A 13,983-nucleotide genomic window follows, 5' to 3' on the forward strand; every position below is an offset into this window, starting at 1 on the left:
ATGAAACTTTCTTTTTCTTTCCCATTGTTGAATATCAGAAAAACACAATATTCAGAATTACTCCTCGTTATAGATAGTGTCACGTTTTACTGTTCTCTTTGTAGTCAATAGCATTCAACAAAACAGTCCTTCTGTTGCACTACAACAACCAGCATTTTCTTCTGTCTTCACATAAATACAGGCTATTACATTGAAACATTTCAGTCTCAATTTGTTGCCACTAGCAATATAATAATAATAATAATTCTTTATTTATATAGCGCACACAGATTACGCAGCGCTGCACACAGCATGTCAAACTGGTCCCTGTCCCCATGGGGCTCACAATCTAAACAACCTAACAGTATGTTTTTGGAGTGTGGGAGGAAACCGGAGGACTTGGAGGAAACCCGCGCAAACACGGAGAGAACATACAAACTCTTTGCAGATGTTGACCTGGGTGGGATTCAAACCCAGGACCCCAGTGCTGCAAGGCAGAAGTGCTACTCACTCAGCCACCGTGCATATATACACGCTTGTGTGCCACAGCGTACACAGAGTCCATGGCCTGGATTCCACTTCCAGAGTTTAAATGTTTGATTGTGGATTCCCTCCCCCAACCTTGGGTCTGCCCTTGCAATTCCTCCTGCTGTTTCAGCTGTCGGCCACAATCCACATTACTGCAGTTCAGCAAACATGATTTCTTTGGCCCTTGCGTGGATCTCCTGTTGCCCGCATCCGATGCACCATATGTAGGGTTTGGGGGTAACTTAGCATCAAAGGTAGAAGCTTCCGGACCTCACAGGCGACTTTTGTGGTGCTGAGCGCCAAAAAACAGTAACGTAGGAGCTTGTACCAGATCCAACAGAAAACGGCTTTATTCAGCTTTACAACATTTACAGGAACAAAAATAACAAACAGCTTGGCCTCTACTTAGGGCACTACCTCACATCTTCAGCCCTAACTCCCTTCTAGGTGCAAGGTACACTGCTGGGGTTCCTCCTCCGCGCTCCGGCTCTCAATGAGCTCAACCAAACATTGTCCTTACTGGATCCCAGTCCTCTTGGGACAGAACCACCTGTCTGTCTCCAACCGGTCCCGAGTCCTTCTGCTGACTGCAGGACACCGGCACTGGCTGAGAGCTCTCCCTCTGGAGTTGGCCCGGGATGGGAGTGGTCGAGGTCCTTTTCAACCCTGGTTGTGGGTCGCTCTCCAGCGCCCCCTAGGTTCACACTCTTACAATATATATATATATATACTTCAGGCAGTATTATATTATACATACATTATATTATATGGTTCATTTGGGTCATGTGATCTCATGTTGCGGAGCCACTAATGATGATTAGACAGTGCAGCCTCCCTGACTGTATACTTATTTTAAGTGGGATACAAAAAGGATAATCACACTGTCCCCCCAGCAGGCACAGATGGTACAACCTCTAGCTGCCTATGTGATGCTGTACAGACATAGATAAATCTAAGTAATAGTAATGAGGGTCTCACACAGGTGAGGAGACAATATATAAAGTTTTGCAGGAGCAGTTTCCCCATGTCCTGCAGCCCCGGCCTGCACTCTGCATCTCTCCTATCGCCCCTTTTCCCTTAAAGGGGTAATTTTCATCTGACCGTAGCCACACCCCTTTAAGCCCCCCTCCGCCTGCTCATTACACTTCTCGGCTCCTCTCTTCTGCTTCTTTCTGTAAAGTTTCACTCCTGTCTTAAGTTAATCAGTGAAAATGCGACAAATTGTGCTGAAGGAAATGAGGCTTCACGAGGCGAAATAGAAAAAATAATTGCAAACGGAAGAAAATCTCATCCTGGGAAAAGTGCTCAGACGCAGCATCAAACACATCCCTGGAGGATGAGCCCAGCAGCAGGAGGAGGTCCTGGCAGGCTGCGCAGGGTCCGAGCGGGTGACCAGGACCTCGGGGGCTCAGGGGAGACTGTAGAGCGATCACAAGGGTCTATGTCCAAATAGTAAGAGCAGTGCCCAGAGCGCCACCTGCTGGGAGGGCACAATCAGTCAACATCCGACCCTGTCTACAGGAACAGCCAAACCACAGGAATAGTCAGAAACCCTGGATCCCGTGTAATCCCTCACTTCACCTGTGGGGGCGCTGCAGGCATCCTGTTCCTCCTGGTTCCTGATATGTATCATAGTTTATACGGTTCAAAAAAGACACAGGTCCATCAAGTTCAACCGAGGAATATGTAATATGTAATACCGCTCCTGGCCACGTGTTGCGCTATTATGTAGCCCTGCAGCACTGGGGACCTGGGTTCAAGCCCCACCCAGGTCAACATCTGCGAAGAGTTATAGAGTTATCCACCACATAATGCTCTGCTATGCTGACGCCCTCAGCACTACTATGTTGTGCTCTTCCTGCTGTTCTATGTTGATCCTGTCAGCTCTGCTATGTTGTGCTCTTCCTGCTGTTCTATGTTGACCCTGTCAGCTCTGCTATGTTGTACTCTCACTCCTCTGCTTTGTCATGTTGTACCCCTAAGCTCTTCCATGTTGTACCTTCAGCTCTGCTATGTTTACCCCCTCAGGTCTGCTTTGCTGACCCCCTAACTCTGGTTTGCTGACCCTCTGAACTGTGCTATATTGGCCCCTCAGCTCTGCTATATTGGCCCCTCAGCTCTGCTTTGTTGTACACTTGTTCTCTGTTACGTTGATCCTCTCAGCTTTGCTTTTTTTTGTACCCTGAGTCCTGCTATGTTGACCCCCTCAGCTCTGTCCTGCTGACCCTTCCTTATCTGCTATAGTGACCCTTCAGCTGGGCTGATCTGCAGAGCATCCAAATCTCACATCTACTAAGACTACTAGATAGGAAGATGGAGCCACGAGGAGACAATTTCTGTCTGCTGTCCAAGGAGAACAGCTGGAGAACATTGTAGGAATCCAGAACTTGGGATCTACAGGAGGTTCTACATAGGGGGAGGAGACCACTGTCCAGGAGGAACATCATGGGAAGACTAAAGGGTCATTAGAAGATCATGAGACACATTAGAAAATCTTGAACAATGTAGCAGGTAGAGATATGGAGAATGGAGCCTGATACCCGCAGTGTAAAGCATGGTGGTGATGGTGGTGCTGGTGGTGGTTTTACTGGAGGTAGAGGTGGTGGTGGTACTGGTGGTTGTGATGGAGGTAGAGGTGGTGGTTGTGATGGAGGTAGAGGTGGTGGTTGTGATGGAGGTAGAGGTGGTGCTGATGGTGCTGGTGGTGGTTGTGCTAGTGGTGGTGTTGGTGGTTGTGATATAGATAGAGGTGGTGGTGGTGCTGGTGGTTGTGATGGAGGTAGAGGTGGTGGTGGTGGAGGGGGTGCTGGTGGTGGTGCTGGTGGTGCTGGTGGAGGTGGTGCTGGTGGAGGTGGTGGTCGTGATGAAGGTAGAGGTGGTGCTGGTGGTGGTGATGGTGGTGGAGGTGATGGTGCTGCTGGTGGTGGTGGTGGTGCTGGTGGAGGTGGTGGTTGTGATGAAGGTAGAGGTGATCCCTACACCGTCTTCCTCTCTGTCTCTCCTCCTCCCGCTGTCAGGTGCATCTCGCACGTGTTTATTGACCTCGTCTTTCGCGCCGTACTTTGTCTTGATGCATTTTTTTTCTCTCTCGGGAGAATCTGTTGAGAATTAAACTTTCTGAGATGCGTCTTAATAAAGCGCTGTCACACGCGGCTAATTAGCGAGGAGCCGGAGGGCCGCGTCGTCAGTCTGGAGAACGCCTGCCGCCGTTATTACTGTCAGATTACGCTAATTATTGCCTCCTATTTACACAACAGACGCGGCGGACGACTCCCTGACACCAGGAACTTTCTAGCGAGTTTAATGAAGCGTCTCGGAGAATGTGGCGCTCAACCGGTGACAATGTGAGACGAGCCTCACCGTCACTTTATAAGGAGGAAAGTTTTCTGGAGATGTAGTAAGAAAAGCCTTGGGAGGGTCCTGGAGACCACCGAGCAGTGCGAATTTACAATATTTCTAAGTTTCTCCACCAGAACATGTAGAGATAGTGATTAGTACCAGCTAGACAGAACCTTTCCAGAACCATCTCCTATAAGATGTCTCAATAAGAGATTCTCTGTGGATGTCAGAGGAGCATTCGAGACCCCGAGAGATAACCGAGCCGTTCATCAGCTGTATCACATAACTATGGACTATTCCTACGGGTTTTCTCTAAGGCACCTCCCTGGTATTGACCCTTTAAGCCCCTATTCTTGGAGCTGGGCTTTGTTGCAGGGAGATTACCAGGTCACTACCTCTTGACAGAATCACATTGAAGGAGACAGAAGGCTCAGGCGGGTCCATAGCATTGTATAGATACAACATAATCAGGTTTCTAGTCTAGGAGGCTTAATTCCTCAGGATCTGGAAGATGCAATAATGTAATGTGGACTCTCCTCCTGCATGCACATCGGATCTTTAGGAGCCAGAACTAGCAAACATTACAGGATGCAGGGAAAGGCACAGGGGCAGCTATGGCCACCGGAACCCCGAGTAGCCATGGACCACTGGTGAAGGAGTATTTGTGGTTAGGGGAGTGCAGAGAATGTCCTGCCAATCACAGGTTTGTAGAGTCCGAGACCACAGTAGGAGCCTCTGATTTTTCATGACTAGATGGCGCTGAAGGTCGTGTGGCAGACAGTACACACCGCGTCTCATGGACTCCTTCTCGCTTGTGTCTCCGTCATGTAAATACATGAATAAGATGTCCCATCCCGGGGGGTCGGGCCGTGAAGTGCCGAATATCTTATGAGGCCATTGTAGATGCTCCGTATGTAAATGGCTTCATATTTCAGAGGGTGTTAAGAGGCTTCTTTAATATCATGTCCTAGATCCAAGAGCAGACCTCGGCCTCATTAGCATAATTGATGTCTCTCAATGTTCTCCACTTTCCGCCGTCAGAGATGGATTTTACTTTTTACTTCAATTATCCCCTGTGATGTGAGGAGAAGAGACACGAAAACGCTCCTCTAAGACTTCAAAGACAAATCCAAAGCCCTTTCTAGTTCACAGGATGATAAACGAATGTCACCGAGGTCGTAGGATTTCTCATGCAGATCTAATACGGGGTAAACAGCTACACGAGGCATCAACAAACAAGGATACGAGTCAGGACAGATACACTGCAAAAGTTATCACCCCCTCCCCCAATACAGATCTGCAGTCCTTAAAGGAACATGTCTTATGATAAGCGGGGGAGTCCCAACTGCCCCATCTCCAACGACTTCCAAGATGATATAACAGAATCTAATATTAAGCACTAACCTTCTATATGAGAAATATATATATATGTTTGTAATATGCCGCACGTGGAGCTGCATATTCGGAGCTCTTGCTGGTGGAGGTGCTATTCAGAGCTCATTGGCATTTCCTGCTGGTGGAGCTGCATATTCAGAGCTCAGGGCGTGTCTCCTGCTGATGGAGCTGCATATTTAGAGCTCAGGGTGTGTATCCTGATGGTGGAGCTGCATATTCAGAGCTCAGGTTGTGTCTCCTGCTGGTGGAGCTGCATATTCAGAGCTCAGAGAGTGTTTCCTGCTGGTGGAGCCATACATTCAGAGCTCAGAGGGTGTTTCCTGCAGTTGAAACCGTGCATTGAGAGCTCAGTGGGAGTTTCCTGCTGGTGGAGCCATACATTCAGAGCTCAGAGGGTATTTCCTGCCGGTGGAGCTGTACATTCAGAGCTCAGAGGGTGTTTCCTGTTGGTGGAGCTCTACATTAAGAGCTCAGAGGGTGTTTCCTGCTGGTGGAGCCCTACATTCAGAGCTCAGGGTGTGTTTCCTGCTGGTGGAGCTGCATATTTAGAGCTCAGGGTGTGTCTCCTGCTGGTGGAGCTGCTTATTCAGAGCTCAGGGTGTGTCGCCTGCTGGTGGAGCTACATATTCAGAGCTCAGGGTGTGTCGCCTGCTGGTGGAGCTACATATTCAGAGCTCAGGGTGTGTTTCCTGCTGTTGGAGCTGCATATTGAGAGTTAAGGGCGTGTCTCCTGCTGGTGGAGCTACATATTCAGAGCTCAGGGTGTGTCTCTTGTATGTGGATCTGTCACTGCTCCAGTTTTCTGTGGGACTTTGCATTTTCTTTCTAGTGCAAACTACTTGCACTTTTTTTAAAAAAGTGTTTGTGCCTCATGTGTTGCATGTGACTCATTTGTGTTGTAACTGTACTATACCCAAAGCGACACATATTTCTGCACTGAATGGGACATTCCGGTGCTCAGTCGGACCATGCACCACATTTATCATGCAGAGGCCGAAAGAATGGTGAAACACCCCCCATTGTAAAGGTGCATCAAAAAAAAGTTGATGCACTCATTCGGAACAGTACATGAGGCACCAGATTAATGAAGAACGGGCACCACAATTCCTGAATCTGGCAGCCTCTGCACACTACACGGGCAAACTGCACATAGTACATACTGCACTGTTATTGAGAAATGTGGGCCTCTGTGTTTCTCTTCTTGTGCTTGTAGAACAGCAAATTCTGAGTTCAGTGGATGTTTCTTGTATGTGGATCAGCAGGTTTAGAAATCAACTTGTTTCTCTTGCTTGTGTAACTGCCGATTCCGGGTGCAGTGGATTTTTCCTTTATGTGGAGCTGCATATTCAGAGCTCACTGGGTTATTCCTGTATGTGGAGCTGCAGGCTCAGAGCTTACTGGTTGTGAGTGGTTCCTGCTGATGGAGCTTCAGATACAGAAGACAGTGGAATTGCATATATCTTTCCTTTTTGTGGAGCTGTAGAATCAGAGTTCATTGGTTGTTTCCTGCTGGTGGAGCCCTACATTCAGAGCTCAGAGGGTGTTTCCTGCTGGTGGAGCCCTACATTCAGAGCTCAGAGGGTGTTTCCTGCTGGTGGAGCGGTACATTCAGAGGTCAGAAAGTGTTTCCTGCTGGTGGAGCCGTATATTCAGAGCTCAGAGGGTGTTTCCTGCTGGTGGAGCCCTACATTCAGAGCTCAGAGGGCGTTTCCTGCTGGTGAAGCCCTACATTCAGAGCTCAGAGGGTGTTTCCTGCTGGTGAAGCCCTACATTCAGAGCTCAGAGGGTGTTTCCTGCTGGTCGAGCCCTACATTCAGAGCTCAGAGGATGTTTCCTGCTGGTGGAGCCGTACATTCAGAGGTCAGAGAGTGTTTCCTGCTGGTGGAACCATACATTCAGAGCTCAGAGGGTGTTTCCTGCTGGTGGAGCCGTACATTCAGAGGTCAGAGAGTGTTTCCTGCTGGTGGAGCCATACATTCAGAGCTCAGAGGGTGTTTCCTGCTGGTGGAGCCGTACATTCAGAGCTCAGAGGGTGTTTCCTGCTGGTGGAGCCGTACATTCAAAGCTCAGAGGGTGTTTCCTGCTGATGGAGCCATACATTCAGAGCTCAGAGGGTGTTTCCTGCTGGTGGAGCCGTACATTCAGAGGTCAGAGAGTGTTTCCTGCTGGTGGAGCTGTACATTCAGAGCTCAGGGGGTGTTTCCTGCTGGTGGAGCCGTACATTCAGAGCTCAGGGGGTGTTTCCTGCTGGTGGAGCCGTACATTCAGAGCTCAGAGGGTGTTTCCTGCTGGTGGAGCCATACATTCAGAGCTCAGAGGACGTTTCCTGCTGGGGAAGCCCTACATTCAGAGCTCAGAGTATGTTTCCTGCTGGTGGAGCCATACATTCAGAGCTCAGATGGTGGTGGAGCTTCAGGTTGAGAGCTCACAAGGTGTTACATACTTAAACTATTTCTTACATTTCAACAAACTGTAGCCCAATGTGTACCTTGAGGATAACACTATTGTTTGCACACTTTGTGATTTAATTGATTATTTTTTAAATGTTCTCTTCTTTGTAATTTTTTCAGCTGTGGGGTTGACATATAGCCACTGCTTTCGCTCTCATCCCAATAGAGATTCTATGTAATTGTAACAGAGGGATGTGGACCCCCTGTGTCACCTAACCAGTTTGGCTTTGGTCTAATCCCAATGGTGTTATCCAAGTCTTTATATCAATATTTGCCCTTTAACACCTGTATTGGGATCTGAAGTTTGTTTCGTTAAGGACACAAGGCCATTGTCCCTCTGGGATCCCACTTTTTTATTACGAAGGTTTGTGCAATGATTGCTAAGGGACACTTTAGTTATGAGCAGAGCAGCGCTCCAAATCATACGAAATGTGGTGCTCATGCCTGAAAACCTAGGAGCTGCTGGCAGAAGCAGTTGAGGCACTGGGAGTCATTTACTAAGGGCCCGATTCGCGTTTTCCCGACGTTTTACCCGAATATTTCCGATTTGCGCCGATTTTTCCTGGATTGCCCTTGGATTTTGGTGCACGCGATCGGATTGTGGCGCATCGGTGCCGACATGCACGCAACGGAAATTGGGGGTGTGGCCGAATGAAAACCCAACGGATTTGGAAAAACCACTGCATTTTTTATAAAAAAAAGTGTCGCTGGGCATGCGCTTACCTTCCCCCAGCAACGGATCGTGAACTCCGGCGGACCTCGGTGGACTTTGGCGCAGCAGCAACACCTGTATTAGTGAAAGTTCGGAAGCTAAATAAAAGTGTAGATAAGCCCTGGACCCTGATAATCTAAGCACATTGTCAGAAAACAGCATCTCATAGCACAGAGGGATCAGGAAGTGTATGCTCAGAGTCCCCACTCACACTCTGGAATCTTACACCGACCATCACTGAGTGATAGGAGCTAAAACACCAATAACACTTAGTAACATTGTAACGTAAGGGGTTAAAAATGATCTGTACGGTGTAAACATCAATGGGGATTAAACTTTGAGAACTTTCTTTCATGGGAAAACTGTTTAAGTCTTGTGTCCGATGCCTCCAGGTCTGAGTCTTATGTCCTAGAGAGGAGGGTTTCAGATAGAGATAGAGAGGTGTTGGGTTGCCAATGTGGCCACCATGTAGGTCCTGGTGGTGGCCTAGGACATAACACAGTGGATCAGGAGAGGAGCGGAGCAGGAGACGGACAGGACCAGGAGGAGATGATGAGAAGCCACTCACCGGATCTCACTGCTTAGAATGGATAGAACTGCCCAACTATAGCAGCAAATTCTTGTATCATGTCCTAAGTGGGAAGATAAATTCTCTGTGGCGATAGATTTACGCTTCCCTTCAGCTCCACTTACCTGTAACTCATCATGTGTTGGCGGATACTTACGAGCTTCTATAAACATTGGGTCACATTTACAGAGCGGCTCCTGAATGGAAGAAAAAGAAGCCAAGAATTATGAGAGGGATTGCTATCAGATCCCTGTGGCTGCGATCATCTGCAGGACAGTAATGGGCCGCACTATCTCATTGTCACTGCCTTGAATGTTGGTTATTTGTGTTTAGCTACAATGGGGCAAATTTACTTACCTGGTCCTGTCCCGATCCCCAATTCGGACAGTCCAACGAAGATGAAGTCCAGAGCATTTCATGTAGCTGGTGCGCCCGAGTTCCTGCATCCGTCACTTCCCCGCCGAGGTCCGCCAGAGATCACCTTCTTCTTCCTGGTGCTTGTAAGTGCGTGTCTTGCGACACAATTCGAAATGTTAAATCCCGTCCCCCTGGTTTGTGTTGCATGGAAGCTGGCGCCAATGTGGTGGAGCTGTACATTCAGAGCTCAGAGGGTGTTTCCTGCTGGTGGAGCCATACATTTAAAGGTCAGAGGGTGTTTCCTGCTGGTCAAGCTGTACATTCAGAGCTCAGAGGATGTTTCCTGCTGGTGGAGCCGTACATTCAGAGGTCAGAGAGTGTTTCATGCTGGTGGAGCCGTACATTCAGAGCTCAGAGGGTGTTTCCTGCTGGTGGAGCCGTACATTCAAAGGTCAGAGAGTGTTTCCTGCTGGTGGAGCCGTACATTCAAAGGTCAGAGAGTGTTTCCTGCTGGTGGAGCCAGCCATACATTCAAAGGTCAGAGAGTGTTTCCTGCTGGTGGAGCCAGCCATACATTCAGAGCTCAGAGGGTGTTTCCTGCTGGTGGAGCCATACATTCAGAGCTCAGAGGGTGTTTCCTGCTGGTGGAGCCATACATTCAGAAGTCAGAGAGTTTTTCCGGCTGGTGGAGCCATACATTCAGAAGTCAGAGAGTTTTTCCGTCACTTCCCCGCCGAGGTCCGCCAGAGATCACCTTCTTCTTCCTGGTGCTTGTAAGTGCGTGTCTTGCGACACAATTCGAAATGTTAAATCCCGTCCCCCTGATTTGTGTTGCATGGAAGAGGAATAATAAGGAAGAATGCCAAAATCCCCTGTTAAATGCGATGCAAAACGGAAATAGTCGGGAAACCCGACAAAAATGCGCTCCGCGGACCCTTCGTAAATGAGCCCCAATGTGTTTAGCAAAGCTGCTGCCATCTCCCACTGCCCGAATGCTGATGCCCCTGTGCTGTCATCTTTGGATCCATGGAGGTAATTCCAACTTCACATATTCTACAGGTAGTCTGGAACCCATGGAATGGGAACACTGGTTTTCCCGGAGTTTCCAAACTCCTCACCCCAGTGGTGGCCAAGTCCATGTGTTTCTGTGTAGTGCAGCTTTTTCCATCGATGTCTACAGTTGTGCCCACTTTCTGTAACCCCCCATAGCAGGAATGTGGGTACATGCGGTGCTGAGCCATCAGTTGTACTTGGTCCTAGAGTCTGAGGAACCCCAGTGGTCCAGCCCAATAAGGAAGAAACCAGTATTATGGCTTACACAAGGTAGGTAGATGGCCTGCGCACGGATCTCTCCACTGACATGTAACCTGGACTTCTTCGATCCCAATACAATTTCTGTAACAATAATTTACATTGCCACCCAAAAGGTCATATAAAACATCCGTCTACTAACTGACAATGAAGTGGAGACCTTCACATCAATTTCAAGGAATGTTGAAGGAGCTTCCACCTTCGATGTCTGAAGGATGAGCAGATTATTGTGCGGCCAAAGTCTTAGAAGAGGTTTAGTACATGGCGATTTATTACAGCAACAAGTCACAGAGATCTCTGGCTGTCAAACAGCTGGACAACAATTATGAGTTTTCAGAAGAAGAACCTGGTTATAGGAGATGGTCACAGGTTGGTTTTAAGATGAAGCCACTGAGAAAGCTGAAGACCTAAATCAACGCCACTGGAGACCACAAGGACTTCTTGTTTCAGTGATCATCATCTGATTACTGACCTCAGGGGCCGATCCTCCTCATCATTCAGGATTGATGCCAACGAATACTAATTTACCAGTTGTGTCATCTTTGCTTGGAGTGAGAGGAGAAGATTTCCATGAAGCTCTTGAGTCAGCGCTCGGGTGAAAGCCTCAATTTCTTGTCCATGTGACACTTTGTGGCCATCTCATGTTACGTCTAGAGATCCCAGGTGCCTCGGATCATCAGAAGATGATTCCATGCCCCATACATGTGTCTTCCTCTCTCGGGTCGTGTAGAGGATGTGGATGGAGTCTTCCTGACTGCGGGGTCTTATCTCTCGTTCCCTGCACCGTCCCACATAATCCTCGGGAGCTGAGCGACCATCGATTCCAGCATCCGTGTCTCAATTATGGTTTATTATGAAGCCATCCATCTCCGTGTCCACTCTCCATTATTTCTGCAGTCGCGTTTGATAAATTATCGGCATTAAGAGACCATTTGCTTCCACACCAGCGCGGAAAATATTTCCTGCTCAACTTGCATTTCTGTCCCTAGTGCGACTGACTCCGGGATTGATGAGTATTAGATCCCCCCTCCCTCCCAGCCACCACCGGACAACCGGAACTGCTCCCAAGGAGACGTCCTACATTCAAAGTTCTGGACAATGTAACTGTAACTATGAGGAAAACCAGACAGAGTAAAAAGTGTTAAGGGATTCTCCAGGAATTATTTATTAACTGACTCTGTACCCTTATAATATGTGATTAATAAAAGATACCAAGCAAAACCCCTATACAGTGTCCTGCGCTGATCCATTACTAAGTTTACATGTAATACCCCTCCTGACCACATGGTGCGCTGTTATGTGATAAACCATTGATAATATTACATGTAATACCCCTCCTGACCACATGGTGCGCTGTTATGTGATAAACCATTGATAATATTACATGTAATACCCCTCCTGACCACATGGTGCGCTGTTATGTGATAAACCATTGATAATATTACATGTAATACCCCTCCTGACCACATGGTGCGCTGTTATGTGATAAACCATTGATAATATTACATGTAATACCCCTCCTGACCACATGGTGCGCTGTTATGTGATAAACCATTGATAATATTACATGTAATACCCCTCCTGACCACATGGTGCGCTGTTATGTGATAAACCATTGATAATATTACATGTAATACCCCTCCTGACCACATGGTGCGCTGTTATGTGATAAACCATTGATAATATTACATGTAATACCCCTCCTGACCACATGGTGCACTGTTATGTGATAAACCATTGATAATATTACATGTAATACCCCTCCTGACCACACGGTGCGCTGTTATGTGATAAACCATTGATAATATTACATGTAATACCCCTCCTGACCACATGGTGCGCTGTTATGTGATAAACCATTGATAATATTACATGTAATACCCCTCCTGACCACATGGTGCGCTGTTATGTGATAAACCATTGATAATATTACATGTAATACCCCTCCTGACCACATGGTGCGCTGTTATGTGATAAACCATTGATAATATTACATGTAATACCCCTCAAGACCACATGGTGCGCTGTTATGTGATAAACCATTGATAATATTACATGTAATACCCCTGCTGACCACATGGTGCGCTGTTATGTGATAAACCATTGATAATATTACATGTAATACCCCTCCTGACCACATGGTGCGCTGTTATGTGATAAACCATTGATAATATTACATGTAATACCCCTCCTGACCACATGGTGCGCTGTTATGTGATAAACCATTGATAATATTACATGTAATACCCCTCCTGACCACATGGTGCGCTGTTATGTGATAAACCATTGATAATATTACATGTAATACCCCTCCTGACCACATGGTGCGCTGTTATGTGATAAACCATTGATAATATTACATGTAATACCCCTCCTGACCACATGGTGCGCTGTTATGTGATAAACCATTGATAATATTACATGTAATACCCCTCCTGACCACATGGTGCACTGTTATGTGATAAACCATTGATAATATTACATGTAATACCCCTCCTGACCACATGGTGCGCTGTTATGTGATAAACTATTGATAATATTACATGTAATACCCCTCCTGACCACATGGTGCGCTGTTATGTGATAAACCATTGATAATATTACATGTAATACCCCTCCTGACCACATGGTGCGCTGTTATGTGATAAACCATTGATAATATTACATGTAATACCCCTCCTGACCACATGGTGCGCTGTTATGTGATAAACCATTGATAATATTACATGTAATACCCCTCCTGACCACATGGTGCGCTGTTATGTGATAAACCATTGATAATATTACATGTAATACCCCTCCTGACCACATGGTGCGCTGTTATGTGATAAACCATTGATAATATTACATGTAATACCCCTCCTGACCACATGGTGCGCTGTTATGTGATAAACCATTGATAATATTACATGTAATACCCCTCCTGACCACATGGTGCGCTGTTATGTGATAAACCATTGATAATATTACATGTAATACCCCTCCTGACCACATGGTGCGCTGTTATGTGATAAACCATTGATAATATTACATGTAATACCCCTCCTGACCCCATGGTGCGCTGTTATGTGATAAACCATTGATAATATTACATGTAATACCCCTCCTGACCACATGGTGCGCTGTTATGTGATAAACCATTGATAATATTACATGTAATACCCCTCCTGACCACATGGTGCACTGTTATGTGATAAACCATTGATAATATTACATGTAATAACCCCTCCTGACCACATGGTGCGCTGTTATGTGATAAACCATTGATAATATTACATGTAATACATCTCCTGACCACATGGTGCGCTGCTATGTGATAAACCATTGATAATATTACATGTAAT

The sequence above is a fragment of the Engystomops pustulosus genome, chromosome 1, assembly GCF_040894005.1.
Source record: "Engystomops pustulosus chromosome 1, aEngPut4.maternal, whole genome shotgun sequence".
NCBI lineage: Eukaryota > Metazoa > Chordata > Amphibia > Anura > Leptodactylidae > Engystomops > Engystomops pustulosus.